Source organism: Lolium rigidum, chromosome 6 (assembly GCF_022539505.1).
Source record: "Lolium rigidum isolate FL_2022 chromosome 6, APGP_CSIRO_Lrig_0.1, whole genome shotgun sequence".
Lineage (NCBI taxonomy): Eukaryota > Viridiplantae > Streptophyta > Magnoliopsida > Poales > Poaceae > Lolium > Lolium rigidum.
In genome coordinates this window covers 78,089,508-78,112,550 of record NC_061513.1, presented here as the reverse complement: position 1 = coordinate 78,112,550, position 23,043 = coordinate 78,089,508, and positions in this window count along the sequence as shown.

The following is a 23,043-nucleotide window of genomic DNA, read 5'->3' as shown; positions in this document are numbered from 1 at the left end:
TATCGACCATGGCAACTTCTGCATATTTCACTTCCCGGGAGAACTTCTTGATTTCTCTCTTTGAAAAGCTGGTTTTATGGATCATGTTGACCTGTCCACATGGTTGCGGAAACACCTCAGTTGGTACATGCTCGCCTGCTCCTGCTTGTACGTATGGTTCCGGTACGTGTGGTTCTGGTGGATAACTGTAGGACCCTGCCCTTCTCTCCATTGCGTGAACTCTTGACATGGCCTCGGCTCCGAGGTCGTCGCAGAACTGCCGAATTTCCAGAAAATGTCGACAGTTCCTTAACAGGTGGCTGGATTTCTCTCGACCATCCTTCGGATCGATGTAGGGATGGAAGTAACATGGTGCCTCGAGCTGCTCTGTAGCCGATAGATATGGTGAACGGGTGCGACCCTTGATTGATAACGCGTCGTGGCATCCTTGTTCGAACTGACGAAGGTGAGCTGCTGTTCGTCCTTCCTCCTCGCGGAGCGAGTCTCTTCGTCTCTTCTTTTGCCCTGCCATGACGTCGAAACTTCCTCGGTTGCTCTCTCGTATGCTCCTGGGTGGAACTTTCGTGGTTGCCATTGGAGGAACGCCTTCCGAAACCGCGGCCTTCAGGCCAGATGCGCCGGCCCTAGGGAGGCGAAGGAAACCTCCAGAGTCGATGATGAAGTGGACACCACCGAAAGTAGCATCCATGTCGCCAGATGATCCCACAGGGATCAGGTGAGGCGCTTTTCGGTGCGGCACGAACTCGAAGGACCCGCAGCGGATTGAATCTCTTGGTTCTGCTGGCATCGGTGATTCGAGTAAAAATGCCGCGGACGTGACTGGTACTGCCGATGACTTGCCTGGTGCCGACAGGCTTCCCACAGACGGCGCCAATTGTCGAGGGTACTCCTCGGCAATGCCCTCCGATTTGGGCTTAGGGTTGACGGAATCCTGCAAGCTGACACGAGACATCGGTTCACAGACAAGCGGGGAGAGCGATTTACCCAGGTTCGGGGCCCTCGATGAGGTAAAACCCTTACGTCATGCATGTCTGTTCTTGATTATGAAGATATTGGGTTACAGTGGGGTGCCGAATAGTTCGGCTGAGATCTCGTCGAGATGCTAAGTGCTGCTGCGACCTAGCTCCAGACTTTTTGGTGGCTAAGATTGCTAAGATTGATTCTGTCCCTCGGCAGCCCCTCTCCTGGCCTTTATATAAGGGGCCAGGTCTCAAGAGGTCTAACCGAGTACGACTAGGTTTGACGTAGTTTTAAATCTAATCTTTCCTTGTTCGGCTGCTTCCTCGTCTTGCCCGCCAAGGAATCTTCTGGTGCGCCATCCAGGTGGCCCGTCCTGCCTTTAAGTGCCTTCATGGGCCTCCAAGTAAATAATACAGGATAGAGAAATGCCGGTTACCCGAAGGGTAATGCCCACGTCACTCGCCGCTCTCTCGTTGGTCGCCAACAACACACACATGCACTTTGTGCGCAAAGGCATGTGCCTCTAATAATGTGTGCGCAGTCGATCGGTCTAGTTTTGATTAATCATAGCACACAAATAAAGAAGTTGTATTTGAATCCACACAACCCTAATCTGAAACACATAGCCCCTAACATGGCCTAATTAATTGACCCCTTCTCTCTAGGTAATTAGTGGAAATTGCACAAAATCAAAAGGGGTCCCTCACTAATTATACATATATATCTAGATTGTGATAATCTTTTGCCCCATATTTGGTGGATGGGTGCATCTTGGCATATAAAACAATTAATGTTTGCAAATGGCATTGTCAAAATTTATGTACAAATGATTTCTTTCCATCCAAAGTGCATAAAATGGGAGTTTTAATGAAGAAAGTACAAATAAAACAGCTCAACATGCCTCCACACCCCGATTTTCACACGAAGTAGAGCATATTTAAAGGATAATTCCAGAGTTTTACTATTTTTCAAGCAACTTTGCTAAATTCCACCCACTCACATGACTTTATGTCGATTTAACGAAAATAGGGCGAATTTAAACTACATGGGCGGGATAGTTTGAATTGTGCGTGCGGCAAAGGGAACCGCATATTCCTCAACCTTGTGCACGGAAAATTACACACGCAACTCCATTAAACACCACCTACCGGGCGGCCCGGCCGCATGACCCCCCACCCACCGCTACACAACTTATCCCTGTCCGTGCGAAGAGCTTCCCCTCCCCGTCCTGTCCGTGCGAAGAAGAAGCTTCCCCTCCCCGTCGTTCTTCTCGAGACGCACCGGCGATCATGTTGATCCACGGTAGGGCTGCTATCTCTAGCTCAATCATGCATCGGGCAAGACGGCCTAACGATTTACTTTTTCTTGATGCTGCTAAAAAAATCGTCAGTATACTCGAACTAATTGGCACTTTATAGTTTTCCGCTCGATTTGTCCTCGATCAATTTGTTCATTTGCGTGGGCATATAGAGTCAGTTCTGCACTCGATCCGTTAATTTGCTGAAATGCCATGGCAGAGTTTTGTACACGATCTGTTTGCTAAAATGTCGATGGGCATTTTTTGTTTTGTACTCGACATGATTGCTGAAATGCATAATCATGTACTAGTATAGTTTTGTACTCGATGGATATACAATTTCTACTTCGCCTTAAATTAATCACCAACCATTGTATCTCATAATTAAACAGATGGACAGAACTTGGATACTGCATGGACACTTATGTTCCCCTTCATATATAAATGGTGTTCAACCCTTTATGGGGTTTATTAGAGCTCATGAAGGTCACAACCTGGACGTGTATTACCCGCGCTGCACATGTATGAATGGTGAGAAGAGGCCTCACCATGTAGTGGAAGATCATTTACACATTTTTGGGATGGACCGCACATATGTTAGGTGGGTTTATCATGGTGAACCATATAATGATCCTTCAGCGGGAGAAGCAGATCTTGCTCACACTGTATGTGTGCTGGCATATGTAGTTAATTATTTATATTGATGCTGCCACTGTTTCGATCAATAGTTTGCATTGTTGTGCAAGGTTCTGTACTCAAATTTAACTTGTTGCAGATGGATGGACGGGAAGGAGAGAAAAAGCGCTTGCTTCGAGAAACGGGTTTCAGCTCGGGACATGTGCTTGTGCCGGATGAGAAGGTAAATATGTAAAACGGCATTTGTTCAGAGTTGCATCCCTTAGATGTGTTTGTCTAATCTGTTGATGTACTAATTGCAGAAGCATAGAGTTGAAGAGGTCTCTCAGTTTGATGGGAGATTTGAAGATGAATCTCAGTTTGATGCACCTGTGGATGGTACTGATGACGAGCCTTTCATAGACGAAGGTCCTGCACCTGAGATTATCCAGCCTACAGAAGGAGGCCGTGGACCGAGTACACAGCTTTGCATTGAAGTGGATGCACGCCCGGAGATCATCAGGGGCGTCCGGATAGTCTCAAGACCACCCAGCCCTGATGCACCTGTGGATGGTACTGATGACGAGCCTTTCATAGACGAAGGTCCTGCACCTGAGATTATCCAGCCTACAGAAGGAGGCCGTGGACCGAGTACACAGCTTTGCGTTGAAGTGAATGCACGCCCGGAGATCATCAGGGGCGTCCCGGTAGTCTCAGGACCACCCAGCCCTGATGCAAAATGTTGAGCTACTTTATGATTCGTACTCATATGTTCTGGTGCTGTAGTATGTACTATCTTTGTTATGATTTGTACGCCTTTGGCGCTAGAACTATAATTAAGCATTCTGTGGATGATCGCGTTGCAAAATTTGACACCCACACAATCAGTTCATCGTATGAGTAGTAGCACAATTACTTCTACAGCCAGTCCTGCCAGCGCATTAATTGGTAGCATGAAACACTTTCAGGCATTCCCCTCTGATTCATATTAATTGACTCAATTTTGTCTAGATATGGATGTATCTAGATGCATTTGTTAACTAGACTAACAAACTTGAGTCAGTTAATATGAATCGGTGTAAACTGCCCAAGTCCTCGAGCAGCTAGTTTATTGACTCTGGACTCCAAGCCTCTCGCGGCAAGCCATCAACGAAGCTTTGACCAGATCTTGGCCCGCAATTTTTTTTGTGAATAACAAAGCTTTGACCAGTTCCTCTCGGGATACAACACGCCGGTGAGTTTGCACGGTTGCCATGAGCACTTTCCGGCGGAACTTCCTCTGCAGCGCCCTCAAGCCACCGCTGCGAGACAACACGCAGTGCCTCGAGGTGGACGGAACGGACGAACTCGGGATCTCAGGGCGGGGGGTCCGCCTCGTCCGGAACGATCTCCAGCGGGTTAACGAGGACATGCATGGCGGCTAGGGGATTTGGGGTTTTTTCTGTTGTTGTTTGAGCTTGGGATTTGGGGTTTTTTCGGATAGGGGAGGAGGAACCGAGGAAGAGGAAGGAACAGCCCGCGTGCTTGGCGCGTGGCAGTGTGCTTGAATTTCGAATTTTTGTGAAATGTTTCATTTCCCGGTACAATTCGGGGGTTTTCTTGACGCGCCAATGCGTCCCGCCGGGCAGGTTCAAGTGAATTTGGGGTGCCACACTATGGGCCCCAGTTTCAGTGAGACATGTAATGACTAGTCACATCAGTAAGTTCACTGTGTAATAACATATGTTACCCCTCCCCTTTATGTAGCCCCCTTGTCTCTCCCGATCGAGTGCCGACAGCCGACGGATGCAAGCCGCTAGCTCGAACCACTCCTTTCGCCTCCACCGTCCAGGCATCCAGCTTGGAGGGGCAAGCTGCATCTAGACCAAGCGGATTAGGTAGTACTAGTAATGCTCTTTCCTTTCTCGAGATCGGTTCTTTTTTCCTCACCTCGATATCTTGCGCATCTATTTCCTATTCTGGGCGAAGGGGTGTCTTTCTGGTCACCCTCGCGCTGGGAGTGATTGATGGGGGTGGGGGGCGGGGGCTACCCTTGCTTGGATTGGGGTGTTCTTCCTTTATTTGTCGACATTTGCAACCTTTGTAGTTTCTGCTGATCCTCAATGTATCTTTTGTCAGCTTTTACAGGAAAGGAAATACCTCGGTGGTGGTGGGGAGGCAATGGAGCGTAAGGCCACCACGCATGTGGGCAGTTGGCTAAGCCTGAGCTGCGTCCCCAGCCCCGCAAAGCAGGTACTCCGTTTGCTTATCCACTATGTCTGTCTGCATCGTCAATCTGTTCCTGTTCTGGAAGATGCTTAAAGTAGCACATGTCTTCAGCTGTTTGTGCATAAAGCCTCTGTGACACCATGCTCTATATTCTTTGTATCAGGTTGGTACCTCCAGGTTCCGTGCTGAGGCTATGGGGAACGAGAATAGCGCCCACCTGCTGCAGGAGCATGGCCCGATCTGCAGCACAAGAAGCGAAATGCCACTGCCGAGCTGGGCAGGGACCGCCGAGGGGTAATTTTTTTTAACCAACTTACCATGATGTAGTCTGAATCTGATACTCCCTCAGATCCAAATTAATTGACTCAACTATCTGTAGATACGGATGTATCTTGATGTGTTTTAGCTCTAGATACTACTACCTCCATCCCAAAGCTTAGGGATTATATTATTTTTAGAAAGTCAAACTATACCATGTTTGACTAAGCTTTTACCAAAAATCATTAACATGCAAAATACAAAATTAATATCATTGAATAGGTTGTGAAATATATTTTCCTACGGTATCTACACAATATTATATTTGTTGATAGAATGTTCTAAAATTTTGGTCAAACTTTACTTTGTTTGATTTCTCAAAAATAAATAAGCCTTAAGCTTTGGGATGGAGGTATCTAGACAAAGCTGAGTCAACTAGTTTTTTTGTCCGTCCATAGCTAGTGTTCATGGTGCAAAAGGCTAAGAGCATCCACTATATGCATCAGTCTATCTCATACAGTAATTCAATATCACTACCGAGGTCCGCCTTTTGTTTTGCTATTCATATGCAGACTGAAACTTTAGGGCCTTTACTCAAAAGGAAGATCAAAACTGCGGCTGATCAGGCTGCCAGTATGTTGATGCCGCCCCCATCTTCTAAATGCCTCTACAAGCACAAGGCCACGCGCCAGCTGGGTGGTGATCTTTTAATGAATATGGTATATTTTCTTAATCCACAAAACATGCCTTGATTTTTGTCTGTTTATTGTTGGTTTTTTCTAATGCTTGCCAAAAGTTTACAACAACAACAACAACAACCAAGCCTTCCAGTCCCAAACAAGTTGGGGTAGGCTAGAGTTGAAGCCCATAAGATCTCAAAGCCAAAAGTTTAGAAACACCAAATTCGTTTGCTTACAATCATCATACAGTAATGTTCATCTACTCTCCAGTTCCCCTAACCCAACAAAAAATGATGTTAATTACGATTTTTAGATTAAAAGAGCACCATTAGGCACTGTTAATTACGACTTTGAGATTAAAATGTCATTTGCAATTGCTAATTACAATTTTGAGACAAATGATTAGTTTAACCTCGATCTGTTCTGCTCTCCATTTTTCCCAACCGAAAAAATGTAACCATTCCATTCCTCTGAAATGGAACCATTCCATTCCATTCCACGCTGTTTCAGAACCGAACACACCCTTGCATTGTTGTGAACTGTTGTCCATACACAGCCATACCCTTCTACTTACATCCCAGCACTATATGCATCAGTCTGTCTCAGAGTCATTCAATATCACTGCTGAGATCTGTTCCCATTCTTATGCAGGCTGAAACTGCTGCGCCTTTACTCAAGTGGATGCAAAATGAGGCTGATGAGGCTGTTGTGAGGACGATGGTGCCGGCACCATCATCCGAAAACCTCTACAAGCACGAGGCCATGGGCCAGCTGGGTGGTGACTGCTGGCGTGTAGTTGACACACGTCTGTTGGGAACCCCAAGAGGAAGGTGTGATGCGTACAGCAGCAAGTTTTCCCTCAGTAAGAAACCAAGGTTATCGAACCAGTAGGAGTCAAGGAACACGTGAAGGTTGTTGGTGGCGGAGTGTAGTGCGGCGCAACACCAGGGATTCCGGCGCCAACGTGGAACCTGCACAACACAATCACAATACTTTGCCCCAACTTAACAGTGAGGTTGTCAATCTCACCGGCTTGCTGTAAACAAAGGATTAAATGTATAGTGTGGAAGATGATGTTTATTTGCGAAGAACAGTAAAGAACAGAGTTTGCAATAGATTGTATTTCAGATGTAAAGAATGGACCGGGGTCCACAGTTCACTAGTGGTGTCTCTCCCATAAGATAAATGGCATGTTGGGTGAACAAATTACAGTTGGGCAATTGACAAATAGAGAGGGCATAACAATGCACATACATATCACGATGACTACTATGAGATTTAATCGGGGCATTACGACAAAGTACATAGACCGCTATCCAGCATGCATCTATGCCTAAAAAGTCCACCTTCGAGGTTAGCATCCGCACCCCTTCCAGTATTAAGTTGCAAACAACGAGACAATTGCATTAAGTATGGTGCGTAATGTAATCAACACAAATATCCTTAGACAAAGCATTGATGTTTTATCCCTAGTGGCAACAGCACATCCACAACCTTAGAACTTTCGTCACTGTCCCAGATTCAATGGAGGCATGAACCCACTATCGAGCATAAATACTCCCTCTTGGAGTCACAAGTATTAACTTGGCTAGAGCCTCTACTAGCAACGGAGAGCATGCAAGAACATAAACAACATATATGATAGATTGATAATCAACTTGACATAGTATTCAATATTCATCGGATCCTAACAAACACAACATGTAGCATTACAAATAGATGATCTTGATCATGATAGGCAGCTCACAAGATCTAACATGATAGCACAATGAGGAGAAGACAACCATCTAGCTACTGCTATGGACCCATAGTCCAGGGGTGAACTACTCACACATCGATCCGGAGGCGATCAAGGTGATGAAGAAACCTCCGGGAGATGATTCCCCTCTCCGGCAGGGTGCCGGAGGCGATCTCCTGAATCCCCCGAGATGGGATTGGCGGCGGCGGCGTCTCTGGAAGGTTTTCCGTATCGTGGCTCTCGGTACTGGGGTTTTCGCGATGAAGGCTTTAAGTAGGCGGAAGGGCGGAGTCGGAGGGCTGACGAGGGGCCCACACACTAGGGCGGCGCGGGCCCCTCCTTGGCCGCGCCGCCTTAGTGTGTCGCCACCTCGTGGCCCCACTTCGTATCCTCTTCGGTCTTCTGGAAGCTTCGTGGAAAAATAAGACCTTGGGCGTTGATTTCGTCCAATTCCGAGAATATTTCCTTTGTAGGATTTCTGAAACCAAAAACAGCAGAAAACAGCAACTGGCTCTTCGGCATCTCGTCAATAGGTTAGTGCCGGAAAATGCATAATAATGACATAAAGTGTGTATAAAACATGTGAGTATCATCATAAAAGTAGCATGGAACATAAGAAATTATAGATACGTTTGAGACGTATCAAGCATCCCCAAGCTTAGTTCCTACTCGCCCTCGAGTAGGTAAACGATAACAAGGATAATTTCTGAAGTGACATGCTATCATAATCTTGATCAATACTATTGTAAAGCATATGAGATGAATGCAGCGATTCGAAGCAATGGTAAAGACAATGAGTAAACAACTGAATCATATAACAAAGACTTTTCATGAATAGTACTTTCAAGACAAGCATCAATAAGACTTGCATAAGAGTTAACTCATAAAGCAATAGATTCTTAGTAGAAAGCTTTGAAGCAACACAAAGGAAGATATAAGTTTCAGCGGTTGCTTTCAACTTCAACATGTATATCTCATGGATAATTTTCAACACAAAGTAATATAACAAGTGCAATAGGTAAACATGTAAGAATCAATGCACACAGTTCACACAAGTGTTTGCTTCTAAGATAGAAAGAAGTAGGTAAACTGACTCAACATAAAGTAAAAGAAAGGCCCTTCGCAGAGGGAAGCATGGATTACTATTTTTGTGCTAGAGCTTTTCATTTTGAAAACATAGAAACAATTTTGTCAACGGTAGTAATAAATCATATGTGTTATGTGTAAGACATCTTATAAGTTGCAAGCCTCATGCATAGATTACCAATAGTGCTCGCACCTTGTCCTAATTAGGTTGGATTTACATGGATTATCATTGCATAACATATGTTTCAACCAAGTGTCACAAAGGGGTACATCTATGCCTCCTGTACAAAGGTCGATGGAGAAAGATCGCATTTGATTTCTCGTTTTTGATTATTCTCAACTTAGACATCCATACCGGGACAACATAGACAACAGATAATGGACTCCTCTTTAATGCATAAGCATTCAACAACAGATAAAATTCTCATAAGAGATTGAGGATTGATTGTCCAAACTGAAACTTTCACCATGGATCATGGCTTTAGTTAGCGGCCCAATGTTCTTCTCTAACAATATGCATACTCAAACCATTTGATCATGATAAATCACCCTTACTTCAGACAAGACGAACATGCATAACAACTCACATGATATTCAACAAAGGTGTAATAGTTGGTGGCGTCCCCAGAAACATGGTTACCGCTCAACAAGCAACTTATTAAGAAATAAGATTTATAAGTACATATTCTTCACGACAATAGTTTTTAAGGCTATTTTTCCCATAAGCTATATATTGCAAAGACAAAGGATAGAATTTTAAAGGTAGCACTCAAGTAATTTACTTTGGAATGGCAGAGAAATACCATGTAGTAGGTAGGTATGGTGGACACAAATGGCATAGTTTTTTGGCTCAAGGATTTGGATGCACGAGAAGAATTCCTCTCAATACAAGGCTAGGCTAGCAAGGTTGTTTGAAGCAAACTCAAGTATAAAACGGTACAACAAAACTTACATAAGAACATATTGCAAGCATTATAAGACTCTACATCGTCTTCCTTGTTGTTCAAACACCTTAACCGAGAAAATATCTAGACTCTAGAGAGACCAATCATGCAAACCAAATTTTAACAAGCTCTATGTAGTTCTTCATTAATGAGTACAAAGTACATGATGCAAGAGCTTAAACATGATCTATATGAGCACAACAATTGCCAAGTATCAAATTATTCAAGACATTATACCAATTACCACATGAAGCATTTTCCGTTTCCAACCATATAACAATGAACGAAGCAGTTTCAACCTTCGCCATGAACATTAAAAGTAAAGCTAAGAACACATGTGTTCATACGCAACAACGGAGCGTGTCTCTCTCCCAAACAAAGAATGCTAGGATCCGATTTTATTCAAACAAAAACAAAAACAAACAGACGCTCCAAGTAAAGCACATAAGATGTGACGGAATAAAAATATAGTTTCACTAGAGGTGACCTGATAAGTTGTCGATGAAGAAGGGATGCCTTGGGCATCCCCAAGCTTAGATGCTTGAGTCTTCTTGAAATATGCAGGGATGAACCACGGGGGCATCCCCAAGCTTAGACTTTTCACTCTTCTTGATCATATTGTATCATCCTCCTCTCTTGACCCTTGAAAACTTCCTCCACACCAAACTCAAAACAAACTCATTAGAGGGTTAGTGCATAATCGAAAATTCACATATTCAGAGGTGACATAATCATTCTTAACACTTCTGGACATTGCACAAAGCTACTGAAAGCTAATGGAACAAAGAAATCCATCAAACATAGCAAAACAGGCAATGCGAAATAAAAGGCAGAATCTGTCAAAACAGAACAGTCCGTAAAGACGAATTTTTATGGGGCACTTAACTTGCTGAGATGAAAATGCCCAAATTGAATGAAAGTTGCGTACATATCTGAGGATCACACACGTAAATTGGCAGATTTTTCTAAATTACCTACAGAAGGGGCTGCTCAATTTCGTGACAGTAAGAAATCTGTTTCTACGCAGTAATCCAAATCTAGTATTGACTTTACTATCAAAGACTTTACTTGGCACAACAATGCAATAAAATAAAGATAAGGAGAGGTTGCTACAGTAGTAACAACTTCCAAGACTCAAATATAAAACAAAAGTGCAGAAGTAAAATAATGGGTTGTCTCCCATAAGCGCTTTTCTTTAACGCCTTTCGGCTAGGCGCGAAAGTGTGAATCAAGTATTATCAAGAGATGAAGCATCAACATCATAATTTTCACAATTTGTCACATTAGGTATCTTAGATGCTCCATTATCCATAGTGGTACTAAGGGCTTTGTCAATTTTAGGCCTATAATAATTTTTTGGCTTAGGCACTTTAGAGACATACATGAACTTTTGCTCCTTACCCACATAGGCTTTCTCCTTAAACATAAGAGAAGAAAAAGTTGAACCCAAGGTTCCCATAGCTTCTTCAAGTTCACTAATCCTATGGGTTCGATTATCATGAGTAGCACAAGTTTCTAAAACGGCAATTCTCTCATTGATTCCACTTAGAGTTTTATCAAGTTTATCAGTGTTATTAAGTAATATTCCCAATTTAGTCTCAACACTTGGAAGATTTTTCTCTATGGCCTCCAACTTTTTCATGACATCTTCAAGAGAGATTTCAATTTTAACTTCATTAACAGGTGGTATTCCAACTAGACTCTCAATAATGCAACTAGCTTCTAAAGCGGGAGTGCCTAGGAAATTACCTCCCGCAAGAGTATCAAGAACATACCTATTCCAGCTAGAGATACCAACATAAAAGTTCCTAAGTAGGATAATAGTGGAGTGTTTCTTAGTGCACCTATGATGAGCATCACTAATTCTATACCAAGCATCTTTAAAACTTTCTCCCCCTTGTTGCTTAAACGAACGGACTTCAACTTCAGGATTACTCATTTTAGCAGTAGTAAATAAAGCAAACTAAATAAAGTAAATGCAAGTAACTAATTTTTTTGTGTTTTTAATATAGAGAGCGCAAACAAGACAGTAAATAAAGTAAATCTAGCAACTATTTTTTTTTGTATTTTTGGTATAGAGAACAAACAAAGCAGTAAATAAAGTAAAGTAAAGCAAGACAAAAACAAAGTAAAGAGATTGGATGTGGAAGACTCCCCTTGCAGCGTGTCTTGATCTCCCCGGCAACGGCGCCAGAAAAAGTCTTGCTGGCGTGTAGTTGACACACGTCTGTTGGGAACCCCAAGAGGAAGGTGTGATGCGTACAGCAGCAAGTTTTCCCTCGGTAAGAAACCAAGGTTATCGAACCAGTAGGAGTCAAGGAACACGTGAAGGTTGTTGGTGGCGGAGTGTAGTGCGGCGCAACACCGGGGATTCCGGCGCCAACGTGGAACCTGCACAACACAATCACAATACTTTGCCCCAACTTAACAGTGAGGTTGTCAATCTCACCGGCTTGCTGTAAACAAAGGATTAAATGTATAGTGTGGAAGATGATGTTTGTTTGCGAAGAATAGTAAAGAACAGAGTTTGCAGTAGATTGTATTTCAGATGTAAAGAATGGACCGGGGTCCACAGTTCACTAGTGGTGTCTCTCCCATAAGATAAATGACATGTTGGGTGAACAAATTACAGTTGGGCAATTGACAAATAGAGAGGGCATAACAATGCACATACATATCACGATGACTACTATGAGATTTAATCAGGGCATTACGACAAAGTACATAGACCGCTATCCAGCATGCATCTATGCCTAAAAAGTCCACCTTCAGGTTAGCATCCGAACCCCTTCCAGTATTAAGTTGCAAACAACAGACAATTGCATTAAGTATGGTGCGTAATGTAATCAACACAAATATCCTTAGACAAAGCATTGATGTTTTATCCCTAGTGGCAACAGCACATCCACAACCTTAGAACTTTTCGTCACCGTCCCGGATTCAATGGAGGCATGAACCCACTATCGAGCATAAATACTCCCTCTTGGAGTCACAAGTATCAACTTGGCTAGAGCCTCTACTAGCAACGGAGAGCATGCAAGAACATAAACAACATATATGATAGATTGATAATCAACTTGACATAGTATTCCATATTCATCGGATCCCAACAAACACAACATGTAGCATTACAAATAGATGATCTTGATCATGATAGGCAGCTCACAAGATCTAACATGATAGCATAATGAGGAGAAGACAACCATCTAGCTACTGCTATGGACCCATAGTCCAGGGGTGAACTACTCACACATCAATCCGAAGGCGATCATGGTGATGAAGAGTCCTCCGGGAGATGATTCCCCTCTCCGGCAGGGTGCCGGAGGCGATCTCCTGAATCCCCGAGATGGGATTGGCGGTGGCGGCGTCTCTGGAAGGTTTTCTGTATCGTGGCTCTCGGTATATGGGTTTTCGCGACGAAGGCTATAAGTAGGCGGAAGGGCAGCGTTGGAGGGCTGACGAGGGGCCCACACCATAGGGCGGCGCGGGCCCCCCTCTGGCCGCGCGGCCCTATGGTGGCGGCGCCTCGTCGCCCCACTTCGTATCCCTTTCGGTCTTCTGGAAGCTTCGTGGAAAAATAAGACCCTGGGCGTTGATTTCGTCCAATTCCGAGAATATTTCCTTTGTAGGATTTCGAAACCAAAAACAGCGAGAAAACAGCAATCGGCTCTTCGGCATCTCGTCAATAGGTTAGTGCCGGAAAATGCATAATAATGACATAAAGTGTGTATAAAACATGTGAGTATCATCATAAAAGTAGCATGGAACATAAGAAATTATAGATACGTTTGAGACGTATCAGTGACATTTTAATGAATCTGGTATATTTTCTTAATCCACATACATGATTTTATTATTATCTGTTTAATTACTGTTGGCTTTGCCTAATGCTTACCAAAAGTTCAGAACCACTGCGTTTGCTTACAATCATCATACACTAATTTTTCACTTTTCAGTCTGTCTCATCCAGTATATAAACTGTTGAGTTCCGTTGGCTTCTTTTGTAATCATTTGCATTGTTGTCAACTGTTGTCTATGCACAACCCTATTCTTCCACTTACATCCCGCACTATTTGCATCAGTCTATCTCATAGATTTATTAAATATCAATGATGAGTTCTGTTGCTATTCATATGCAGGATGAAGCTTCTGTGCCTCTACTCAAATGGATAAAAAATGATCCTGATGAGGCTGCTGTGAAGACGATGGTGCCGCCACCATCTTCTGAAAACCTCCTCAAGCACAAGGCCACGGGCGAGCTGGGTGGTATCCTTTTCAGTAAGCAGGTATATTTTCTTAATCCTCATACATGATTTGATTTGTCTGTTTATTGCCGGCTTTTTCTAATGGTTACCAATAGTTCAGAAACACACACAACCCTATTCTTCCACTTACATCCAGCACTATATGCATCAGTGTCTCATAGATTCATTTTATATATCACTGCTGATGTCTGTTGCTCTTCAATTTTCATATGCGGACCGAAACCGCTAAGCCATCATTGGTCAAAAGGATTGCAACTGCTGCCGATGAGGCATCCGTAGAGGCTGCCACCAAGTTACTGTCAGCCCCACCTTCTGGATGCTTATATAAGCTCAAATCCAAGGACCAGCCGGGCCGTAACCATCCAAGGGTTCGGGTATATTTTCTTAAGCCACATATACATGCCATGATTTATGTCTGATATTATCACCGGCTCTGTCTAATGCTTTTTGGAATTCGGAAACGCCAAATTAGCATGCTTATATTCATCATACACTAAATTTTGACTGTTCAGTTTGTAACATAGTGTTATGCACTCGCTTGTCAACATTTGCATTGCTCTGAACTATGCACTTTACACAACCTAATTCTTCCACTTACATTCAGCGCTACGCACCAGTAGTACCTCCCATGTTTGCTTCACCATCCCGATGCCGAGCGTGCGGGAATATGGCGGGCCCATGTACATACCCCGCATATGACACCTCATATGGCTCTATCTACCTTTCTAATAACTCCTTCACAGAGTTACAGGTATGTATTCTCAGTGGTTTAGCATGAATTGGCATATAGTAAAGTCTTGTTTTTAGTCTTCCTGCTTCTTACATTAGTATCAACTAGGAAAAATACCCGTGCGTTGCACCGGAAAGAAAAAGTTGAATTATAAATTTACAATTTTCTCGTCTAAACTCACCTAGAATTTCTTGAGAACGGAATATCGAATTTTCTTTGGTGAGAAATTCATCGAGCAGCAAAAAATAATAATCAAAGTAAACTGCTACTTCCTCCGATCCTTTTTAATTGACTCAAATTTAGTACGAAGTTGTACTAAATCTGAGTCAATTAAAGGAGACCGGAGGGTGTACTAAATTTGAGTCAATTAAAGGAGACCGGAGACCGGAGACCGGAGGGAGTACTTCCTCTTTGGGCCGCGCCACGGTCATTCACAATCTGCTTCAACTGTAGCAATGTTTTGCAGACTGTCGCCATCGAAGGTGCAGAACCACTACGTTAGGAATATAAGAAGCCACATGATGAAGAGATTATTTTCTGTACCTATTGTACCTGCTCATTCAGTCGAAGTATATATTGGATGCAGGTATGAAGCAATGGGATTCATGTCACGAGATGGAACGATGGCAAGGTTGCGTTGGCGTTTAGCATCACACTTTAGCCGAGATAACATGTCGAGAACTCACACTGCTGGGTTCGCCGACCGAGCCGAGACGGAGAGGTACTCAAATTTGGTCGATCTGTTTGTTGGGATGTATACAAAGCTGGCTAGCTAGCTGACTCGTTCATGGTGTCGAGAACTTGAGAAAGTCATTTAATATAGCACATGAGTTATCGTGAGAAAGATATTTTCTGCCGGAAATCCAATTTTAATCTAGAATGCATATGCCATTTTTTCGTTTCCTTTCAATAGTTCAACCAAGTCGGATATCACACGGACGATGTTGTTGTGGCCTCCACTGGGTCATCGTGCGACAACGGGAAGTTGGCTGGCTTCCCGCATATGGAATCGTTCTGCACCAGACAACATCGCGCTGATGGACAAGCTGCACCTCGCGGGGAGGTTCGCCGTAGAGAGACGGGCATGGCAGGAAGGGTATCCATCCTCAACGACGGCAGGGTACTATTTCTCAAGGCCACTACCGGCGTACTTTGCCGAAGCGCTACCGCGTATACGATGATCGAGCTGTACCACGCCGAAAAAGTACGTAGTATGGTCAGCCATCACCTGCAGGTTGTTCGTCATTTAGGCGTGCGACAGTCTCACGGACGGCGCAAACCACCGCGATAGATGGAGGTTCTGCACCATTGAACGCCCCGACACCATGTTTTCAAAGAAACCATGGGCACTGAAACAATGGATCTCAGCAACTATCGAATAAGTATATCCAATCGGCAAAAGACGGTTCGAGCAGGGAAAGCTTGCACGGCAATTAAGGAAACAAAACCAACCACGACATGCGCACGGATCGATCAGCAACAGAAATTATGCATCTAGAATGGTCAGCATGCCGTAGCTTCTCGATGATGCGGAATAGCTCGCCCGGAGCCAGCCCTCCGCCTAGCCGACTTTCTCGTGCTGGCGAGGAAGCCACGATCGTGTAGCAAGCGTGCAACGGCGGTGGATGGATTGGTTTGTTTGGAGGGGACGTGTGGGGATTTCTGGGTCATGGTATGAGACTCGGAACGTATCCTGTCCGGTCACGATTTGATCGGAAGAGTTTTAAAACGTTGCGAGCTGGTGACGGACGAAACAAACCAGAGCGGACGAAAACGGACCAAACCAAGGAAACGCTTCTCCCTTTATTATTAGGTATAGACTAGGAAAGGTGCCCGTGCGTTGCTACGGAACTATAATTAACATTACTAACATTAGATGGGTCATTACTTATAAATTTCACATTTTATCAAATCAATAAAGTTAACATAGGTACAGCTCCCCCGACGAACCCCTCAGCTGGTCGGAAAGCTTCGCGAGATCTCAACTTCTTCTCCAATTGATGTTCCCCTCCACCGGCGAGCGAAGGAGGACAACCAGATTGTCGAAAACCAAAAATACCTGGAAAAACTTTAATGCTGTATTATTAAATCTCAATGTAATTTCCACTTGAAATTAACTTTGGCTAATAGCCTAGCTTCCACGTTCATCCCCTCACAGCACATATGCTATGCTCGGTTCTTTTCTCCTTGATGCTTCTCCATGCATCCATAATATAAGAGAAGCAAAGCGCTGGCTCGCGACCGCTTCCGGCAGCAACAACAAGAGGAAGCTACATGGGAAGCTTCACAAGCACACAACTCGCTACATGAGTAGAAGACGCACTACAGGAGTAGAAGATGCTGCCGACTGGTCCTTGAACTTAAACTCGCACGATGAGCTAAACCAGCAGTGACCGGGAATTCCACCTAGCACTACAGAGCCATGCTGCAAATTCACTTTTCCTAAAACTCAACGCGTAGTTCAAGTGGACGTACAGATGCCATGCAAAGCACTATGCTCTAGTAATCAGGCTGCTTATAAGTCAAGAATATAGAGAACTCTACGCAAAACGTGATGTCTACGGTGCATCCCTCCTGCCTGAATCGACGGGGATGAGAAATCCAGCGATCAAAAAATCAAATCACTTTGCCGACCAAGGCTGCTATGACACAGATTGGGGAGATGAAGCAGCGCAGCCAACCCATATAGCCGATGTAGCACGGCGTCGATGACGATGTACAAGTGAGACGGCGGCGCCTATCACAGCTGCAACGCGTGCCCGTCGTCGCGGACGGTTATAGCTTGGCTCTTGTTGGTTGCCGATGAAGATGGCGGTGTAACCTTCGGAAACCATGCGGTGGTTCAAGGGCACGGCGAGGATCCTGCGGTTGTTGATGACAATGCCGAAGCCAGCGGCGGAGTGTTGCATGGCGGTTGAGGGAATCTAGAAGAAACTACCGATCTGATCCTTGATCTGGAACCACGATAGGGAAGGAGTACTGGAGGTACCTTCGCGGCCTGGTCGGAGGATGGAGAGGTCAGCCGGAGGCTGGCAGTCGTGGTATTTGACAAGATCGTTGCCGGCGGTTGCGCCGAACCCTAATCTTCTATCAATACTCAAACGGAGTCGTGAGTTGCGAGGGTGGGATTGGGGTTGGCTACGTGGCTGTGACGTGCGTGTACTGCAATTGGAATTCGATCGGGAAACGGATAGTGGCTTGGGTTTGTCGTGTCGGTTCAGTTGAGGAAAGATGGTTAGATTTTTTTTTTGACAACAGGAAAGATGGTAACGTCAGGGACCTTCTTTTCTAATTTTCGCTCGGTGATCTGTTCCCGTATAAATCGAACAGTTATTTTCACTTTCCCGTGGCATTGTTAGTAATACATGTCATGGTGGGAGGGTAAATCTGTCCAAAAAAATGTTGGACCGCAAGAAACCTTATTTTCTTTATTATTAGGTATAGGTATAGATTTTCACCTGCAGACTGTACCTTGTGAACTTCGTCCAATGATTAACCAGATGTGTCCGCATGAAGGGTCTTTCACTATGCATGACAATGGCAATGGCAAATTGATGAACACCTACACAGTCTATGAGGTGTATGTCTACAAGACGCAGGCCATCACATATTTGTATGGACATGATTGGAGAAAGTTTGCTTTTGACTACGGTCTGAATAAAGGCGACGAGCTGAGGATCATAAACTCAAACGGGCAGATATACGTAACTGCTTACAGAGTTGGAGACACTTCCAAATATATAATTGTAACTTTTTTGTACTCATATCCTTTGATTACTGCATTCTGAGCAGCTGTTCTAAACCATTCCCTCTGTTCTAACTTGCTGGGTTTAACATGATCAAAGCTGCAGATCCCCTGATGGAACAGGAGCGGATGTCACAAAGGGCACCCACACCAACACCGGCACCGGCTTCCCACTCTCCTGCATCAGCACCGGTTCCTGTACCAGCTCCGTTTATTGCATCTACCCAGCAGGCCCCTACATCAGCATTGGTTCCTGTAGAGGCCCCATATACTACACCTGCCCAGTAGGCTCCTGCATCAGCATTGGTTCCTCTAGCTGCACCGTTTACTGCACCTGCCCAACAGTCTCCTGCATCAGCACCGGTTCCTCTAGAGGCACCGTTTATTGCACCTGCCCTGCAGTCTCCTGCATCAGCACCAGCTCGTGTACCAGCCCAGGCTCCCGCACCTGCCCCGGCCGGATCACCGAGGTCTCGGCTCATTGCTGTGGCCACCCGTGTGGTGACCAGGACGCATCTGAAGGCTATGTTCGTGAGTATATGACAGCATAACTGCTCTTATCTTGATGTCTTCTCCGCTCAAAGTCTCACATGGTTCAGTCTTCAGTGCATTGGTGCCATTGACTAATTTTTGGTGGTATCTCTTGCTTTGAATCAGAAATTGCCTAAAAGTATCTCCAAGGATCTCAATGCTGGCCGAAGGGGCAAGATTTCCCTCGTCATGGAGAGTGAAGGTCTCACCGTGGAGGGACGGTACTCCGTCAGTCCCACAGATGGCCGCTTGGCTGTTATTACCAGGTGGAAAAAGTTCATTGACGGTGCCAAACTTCGCATTGGATCAAAGTTGAAGGTCAAGATCTTTCGATGCCGCTGTGACATGCTGGTCATAAAGTTTGCGGTTGTCTAGTTCTGTTGTCCCATGAGCCCTTAGCAAATGCATTTGTAGTTATACTTATATAAGGTTATCTTATCCGAACTGCTAATTAATTGTATGGGTGGTAAAACTCTGGCAAGCTTTTGCTCTTAGCAAGTATGTATGTATGATCAGCTATTATGATAACTAATGTTTGTGTTCATCTTAATTTGCATTTCCGTTTTAGAAAAAAAACTTAATTTCTATTTTGGCTGACCTGTTAGAGAACTATCAGATTGAATCCACAACATGATTCAAATAGATTCATTACACCGAGCCACATGTCTTGACCTTGCTATACACTAGTTCCATTAATCAGTGCAAGAAGGCTTACCAGAGCTGCTCGAACCACGGCAGATTCGAATCCACCTTAGCTATCTCGCTAGAAATACAACCTTTGCGAAAAGAGGATTTGCGAGTACGGGGAGGCTGACATTGGGGACCCATGAGCCGACAGCGTCGTCAACGTTTTAAAGGCGACAGGAGATCGAAACAAAAAAATAAGCCAAAAATCAGTTGGTAAACAAAATCCAAGAAATGAAACATTTACCTTTCTGAGAGGATGACATGCGGGACCCATGAGGCAGCAGCATCCTCAACTATTCCAAGGTGGCAGGGGATCAAAATAAAAAAAGGAAATAGCGAGAAATTAATTAGGGTCAAAAATAAATCTATCAAAGGAAACCTTTATTGTTCATAGAGGATGACATGTGGGACCGACCTGCCAGCTGCGTCGTCATGGTTTCAAAGGGGGCAGGGGATCAAAAGAAAAAGGCAAATAGCCAGAAATTAGGGGTAAAAAATAAATCCAACAAAGGAAACTTTTATGATTCATAGAGGATAACATGCGGGACCCATGAGCCAGCAGCTTTCTCAACATTTCAAAGTCGGCATGAGATTGAAAGAAAAAGGCAAGTGACCAAATATCAGGAGCCAAAAATAATCCAAGAAAAGAAATTTTATTGTACATAGAGGATGACATGCGGGTCCCATTTTGCAGCATCGGTCTCAACGTTTCCAAGGCGGCACAAGACCAAAAGAAAAATGAAGTAGCCAGAAATCAGGGGGTGAAAAAATCCAAGAAAAGAAAGATTTCAATTGGGCTGCATCTGGACATCTGGGCCTTCGAATTATCCTGCTGGGCCTTTTGACTCGTACAATTTCAGCCCACTCCAAAACAGGAAAGTTCGGATTTTTGTAAAAAAAACAGGAAAGTCCTATGCTTCGCAAAAACACAAAACAAGGAGATTCAACATATAAGTTTGTTTATGTAAAAATAAAGATTTAATTTATCCGTTTGCAATAGCTCAGAGAGAAATACAATGTTTATTGTCTGCAAAATAATCAAGATATCACATGTTTCTTGTACGGGGAGGCTGACATCGGGGACCCATGAGCCAGCAGCGTCGTCAACGTTTTAAAGGCGGCAGGGGATGGAAAGAAAAAATAAACCAAAAATCTGTTGGTAAAAAATCCAAGAAAAGAAACATTTTCGTTCTGAGAGGATGACATGCGGGACCCATGAGGCAGCAGCATCCTCAGTTCATAGAGGTTGACATGTGGGACCCGTGAGCCAGCAGCGTCCTCAACGTTTTAAAGGCTGCAGGAGATCGAAAGAAAAAATAAGCCAAAAATCGTTTGGTCAACAAAATCCAAGAAAAGAAACATTTACCGTTCTGAGAGGATGACATGCGGGACCCATGAGGCAGCAGCATCCTCAACGATTCCAAGGCGGCAGGGGATCAAAAGAAAAAAAGGAAATATCCAGAAATTAATTAGGGGTTCAAAATAAATCCATCAAAGGAAACTTTTATTGTTCATAGAGGATGACATGTGGGACCGACCTGCCAACAGCGTCCTCATCGTTTCAGAGGGGACAGGAGATCAAAAGAAAAAGGCAAATAGCCAGAAATTAGGGGTAAAAATAACTCCAAGAAAGAAAACTTTTATTGTTTGTAGAGGATGACATGCGGGACCCATGAGCCAGCAGCTTACTCAACGTTTCAAAGGCGGCAAGAGATCTAAAGAAAAAGGCAAGTGACAATATATCAGGAGCCAAAGATAATCCAAGAAAAGAAACTTTATTGTACATAGAGGATGACATGCAGGTCCATTTAGCAGCAGCGGTCTCAACGTTTCAAATGCGGCTTGAGATCAAAAGAAAAAGAAAGTTGATTGTACATAGGGATGACATACGGGTCCCATGAGTCACGTTTCCAATGCGGTAGGGGATCAAAAGTAAAAGGAAATAGCCAAAAATCAGAGGGTGAAAAAAAATCCAAGAAAAAAAACTTTTACAGCACATAGAGGATGACATGCGAGTCCCATGAGCCAGCAGGGTCCTCAACGTTTCAAACGTGGCATGAGATCGAAAGAAAAAGGCAATTGACCAAATATCAGGAGCCAAAAATAATTCAAGAAAAGAAACTTGATTGTACATAGAGGATGACATGCGGGTCCCATTTAGCAGAGCGGTATCACCGTTTGAGAAGCGGGGGATCGAAAGAAAAAGGCAAGTGACCAAATATGAGGTGCCAAAAAAATCCAAGAAAAGAAAGTTTTATAGTACATAGAGGATGACATGCGGGTCCCATGAGCCTGCAGGTTCCTCAACGTTTCAAACGTGGCATTAGATCGAAAGAAAAAGGCAAGTGACCAAATATCAGGAGCCAAAAATAATTCAAGAAAAGAAACTTGATTGTACATAGAGGATGACATGCGGGTCCCATTTAGCAGCAGCGGTATCACCGTTTGAGAGGCTGCACGGGATCGAAAGAAAAAGGCAAGTGACCAAATATGAGGTTCCAAAAAAATCCTAGAAAAAAAAGTTTTATAGTACATAGAGGATGACATGCGGGTCCCATTTAGCAGCAGCGGTCTCACCGTTTGAGAGGCGGCAAGGGATCGAAAGAAAAAGGTAAGTGACCAAATATGAGGTGCCAAAAAATCCAAGAAAAGAAAGTTTTATAGTACATAGAGGATGACATGCGGGTCCCATTTAGCAGCAGCGGTATCACCGTTTGAGAGGCGGCAGGGGATCGAAAGAAAAAGGCAAGTGACCAAATTTGAGGTGCCAAAAAAACTCCAAGAAAAGAAAGTTGATTGCTCATAGAGGATGACATGCGGGTCCCAATTAGCAGCAGCGGTCTCAACGTTTCCAAGGCGGCAAGGGATCAAAAGAAAAAGGAAGTAGCCAGAAATTAGGGGGTCAAAAAAAATCCAAGAATAGAAAGAATTTTGGTTCATAGAGGATGACATGCGGGACCCATGATCCTGCATCGTAAACGGCTCGATCGGAGAGCGTTGAACGAGATGGCGCGATCGAGAAAAAAACAATCCCAGAGAGGCTGCCATCTGGGCCCTACATCCCTCGGCGGTGCGGATTTGCGTTGACTCGGCCGGCGAACCCGAGAATTCGAGATGCACCATGTCCCGGGACACCATACGCGACGTTTTGGCCGTTTTCGTCGGGCTAGGTGGCCTCAAAAACGAGAAAAAAACGTTTTGACATGCACAACGAAGAGACCAAAAATCGTCGGCTATGGTGCACCAGCAACCACGGCGCGACTTCAACTTCGTCGGCCATGGCAACTTTTCTTGTAGTG